This window comes from Canis lupus, chromosome 19 (assembly GCF_003254725.2).
Source record: "Canis lupus dingo isolate Sandy chromosome 19, ASM325472v2, whole genome shotgun sequence".
Classification (NCBI taxonomy): Eukaryota; Metazoa; Chordata; class Mammalia; order Carnivora; family Canidae; genus Canis; species Canis lupus.
The window spans coordinates 41,859,169-41,863,303 of record NC_064261.1 but is presented as its reverse complement, the minus strand read 5'-3'; the positions used below and the strand labels follow the sequence as shown (position 1 = coordinate 41,863,303).

At 34.7% G+C, this 4,135-nt stretch overlaps 1 long non-coding RNA gene across 1 annotated transcript; it reads right to left on the bottom strand.

Annotated features, from left to right (window-relative positions):
* Positions 1-2,773: 2,773 nt before the first annotated feature.
* Positions 2,774-3,869, bottom strand: LOC125753070 (uncharacterized). Its single transcript, XR_007404020.1, has 2 exons — positions 3,706-3,869; positions 2,774-3,096 (listed from the first exon to the last, which is right to left on the bottom strand). It is a non-coding gene; the product is annotated as an uncharacterized LOC125753070 (long non-coding RNA).
* Positions 3,870-4,135: the final 266 nt, after the last annotated feature.

The window sequence follows — 4,135 nt, the reverse complement described above, 5'->3', positions numbered from 1 at the left end:
TCACAAGTGCACTTCTTAATCCCCATCACCTATTTAACCTGTCTCCCTACTCTCCTCCCCTCTGGTAACTGTCATTTTGTTCTCTATGGTTAAGAGTCTATTTCTTGATTTGTCTCTCAAGAAGAGAACTTTTGGAGCACCTGGGTGGTGCAGTTGGTTAAGTGGGCTAACTCTTCTGCTTATCTAAGTTTCTGCTTAGATAATGATCTCAGTGTTGTGAGATTGAGCTTCATGACAGACCAGTAAGGACTAAAGGTAGCTAGTAAGGACTTCTGAGCAGGCTAAAGGTAGGGACTGATCATTAGTGAGGACTTTGAGGTCTAGGAATTTGCAGTTCCAAGGAAAATTAAGATATCTCTTCATTTCACCATACCCCAGAGTCCTAATCACTAGTTAAAATATTAGACTCCATGGATTTAATAATATTTAACAAAATTTCTCAGAAGAAAGTTACATGTTTAGCAAGAAATACCCATGAGTGATGCTTAAAAGTACTTACAGTTCTCTTATGAAGTCATTCGGCAAAGACTTGTTATGCTCTGATTAGCTTATTAGTTCATTCTGGATCTGATAGAGAGTTTTAGGGCATTGTCTGTCAACTTGCTAGGAATTAGGACAGCAAATGCCTTTGAATTGTCTTTGCTCATTTAACCATGTCTCTGCAGATGTTCACTATTTTAATATGTCTTTTATTTGGAAAGGGCGCTATTTGTACAATCATTTCGAGATGTACAATTCTGAATAAATGGAGAAGTTTATAAGTAGATTAAAATGCTAAAGAGACATATTTCTCCCTAAAATGAGTGTCAACTTGCATATCAACATATGATTAATTCTGTGTGTCAAAAGATCATTTCAGGCTTCTAGTTAGTTCACGCAGTGATAATAAAAAATTACACAGTGTAGTGTCTGAAGGTAGCCCATAATGATAATTTAGCTTGTACTTAGGTTATTTACAAATGATCATAAATTGCTTTTTATATACGAATGGAAATATAATAGAGCTGCTTTAAGGATTAAATTATTTAAAATAATTATCTAGAAACATTAGTGGCATTTTCAAGAACTGCAATGCAAAACCCAACTCTCATTATTTGTTTTCCCCAACTCCTGTCTATTCTTGTTACTTTAATATGAAAGAGTTAGTGAGATGACAATATAGTGCAGTAAAAAGACACTACACTTTTGAGATAGATATAGGGTTGCTGAACTGGAGAGCTACACAGGGTGCCATTCATATAATAGGCTCTGTGAATGGCATTCACTGAAGTTGTGCAGTATACAATTCGAGTGACCATACACAGTAGCTCTAAGGTAGATTAATGTTGAAGACCTGACTAAACAGTGTTGGCCAAAGTTCTTGGGTCTCTTTGAAGTTTTATTTCCTTTTCTATAAAATGGAAATTACTTTATTTACCAGATAGAGTTCTTTTGTCAATTACAAAAGAATTTACCTAGCTCTTTTGTGAAGATGGAGTTTTACAGGGTTTGTTATCATAACAGCACTTACCATAGTACCATCACATAGTAAGTGCTTAACAACCATGAGCTCTGAAAGTAGGTAAATGAGATGAGGTAAATGTACTTGGTGTGTAACATCTCAACAAGTTAACAAGAAGAGGGGAAAATGACGTTCACATAGGGTCTAAAACTTAAAAGAAAGGAAAAATGAAATCAATTTGGAAAAGGTGGCATAAAGATTTGTGTAGTGTCTGAGGTTTGCTCCAGGCACTGAGTGAAGACCTTAAGAAGGCAGGTGACAGGGAATGGAAATGTGCATATTATCAGAAGTCTGAAACTTCAAATATTTTCAATTCTGTTTATGTTTTATGACAAATAGCAAAAGTAAGTCAGAGAGTGGTTCTTTCCATTTCACTTTTAAAATTCTTTTAAAGTAATACACTTTCAGTATTTCTGTATCAACCATTTTTTTCTAAATGCTCTAGAAAAGACGTTTTAATAATTAGGAATGCTATACATGCATGCACATGCATGTACACACATAAATATGTGCCCACACACAGCCTACAAAGTTTGGATACTTAACTGAAAAGTATTAATTTCCATTACATACATTTTAGACTTTTCCAAGAGAATAGAAGGCAGAAATTGGAAATAGTTTTCTAGAAAAGGAAAAGACATTACAACAAAGAAAAAAGGTAGAAGAAAGTTTATATAATTCAATATAATAAAAATAAAAGTATAATGACAATTACTACAGCTATCAATCTTCAATAATTTGTGAAGAATCCAGCTTCAATGCAATGAAGCTTTATAAGATTTGTGATTACAGAGTGTAAAATATAACAGATGCTACAATATTTAGATGCCTGCTGGCATTTACCTTTTTCTCTGCACAGTTCATTTCAACTATATGAAAATTTTATGTGCTATATAAAAGTAGAGAAAAAGATATTTATTTGTAAAATAACCACAGGAAAATTGATAATGTTTCAGCAATGTGGTATTTGATTCTCTTTGACCAGATGAACTATGTGAGAAACTGGAGAATTTGATGATACAGTATTATTTTCAGTTTTCATAGGGTCAAAAAATGACATTGATATTGAATTCAGTTACTTTCTCTGGCTGTTCAGAGCTGAATTTTTAGGATGGGAGCCCTACTATTCACTGGAGAGACTGAGAGGATTGCAGTGGAAGGGTACTAGCATTGGTGACTTTGGAGAAATGGCCAATGTTATGATTTTGGAAGAAAGATAGAGTGCAACACCTTGTTTTTAAAAGTACATTTTGCAGATTATCACATTATTAGTCTTGTTCTTTAAAATATGTTTTTATTATTTTGTCTTTGATCACGTTGTAAACAAAATTTTAAATTCCAGATACTCTAAATAAGGGGAAAAAAACCCAAATGACCTATTTTTGAAGATTTATGTTCCTTCTCTTAAAAGGTTTCTAGGGGTGCCTGGGTTGTTCAGTTGATTAAACGTTTGCCTTTGACTCAGGTCATGATCCCAGGTCCTGAGATTGAACCTTGTGTCAGGCTTTCTGCTTAGCAGGATGTCTGCTTCTCTCTTCTTCTCCTTCTTCCACTCCTCACTGCTCATTCTCTCTCTCTCAAATAAATAATAAAATCTTTAAAAAAATAAATGGTTTTTAATTTCCTATTACATCATATATAAATGAATATATAAACATATAGATAATATATATTTCAGAAAAATATTGATAAAATAATGAAAAGTTTTCTAGAGCTGTAAACTAGAAACCTAGAAGTCACTCCTGGACACCTTCATTTTCATTTTTCCCATATTCAATGCATCAATAGTTTCTATCAATCTGATCTTCTAAATATTCATTACATCTGTCTGCTTCCCTCCACTACCACTTCTGTGCTTGCCTGGCCTCTCTCCTGGAATGATGAAAATGACTTTTTATTATTTTCCCTGCATCTACACTTCCCAAGCAAATCCATTTTACCTGTTTCGAAATATAAACAAACTTTTTCTACTTTTATTTACTTCAAGGGATTCCCACTGATCTTAGAATGAAGACCTACATTCTCAGTAGGGTGTGTGAGCACTGCATGGGCCTTGAAATCCTCTACTCAGCTGCATCTTCTGTTTTCCCCTGGTTCCCTGGGGTATAGAAGCCACTTCCAGGTCCAGAAAACCTTTCTTTTTTTTTTTTTTTAATTAGAAACTTTTCTCACACCAGCAGGACCTTGAACCAAAATGAACATACCCTGGATGTGCATAAAGGTCCGCTGTGCACACTGATAATTCTAAGAGTCGGTTTCTAGATCCACGATGTCCATATGGAGTTTTCCTGCAAAGTATCTGCCTCAAGACTGCCTGCTGGGGAAGCATCCCGCTGCTGCTTCTCTCTGTTTTCACTTTCACAATCACTCTTTTGCCTTACAAATGAACAAAAGAAGGTGGAACTTTTCATTCATTCTGATTCTTACTGTGGAACACTGAATCAAAAATTAGATTTTCAAAAAAAAAAAAAAATTAGATTTTCTGGGGCACCAAAGGAGGAACAATTCAAACTATTAGCGCCAATGAAGGCTTCTCTCTCTAGTCAGGGCCGAGGTATCAATTGGATACATATTTCTGTTAAGGGAGAAACTGGGATATTAGAAATGAGGTATTTTGGTCTGCATTGGAATGTT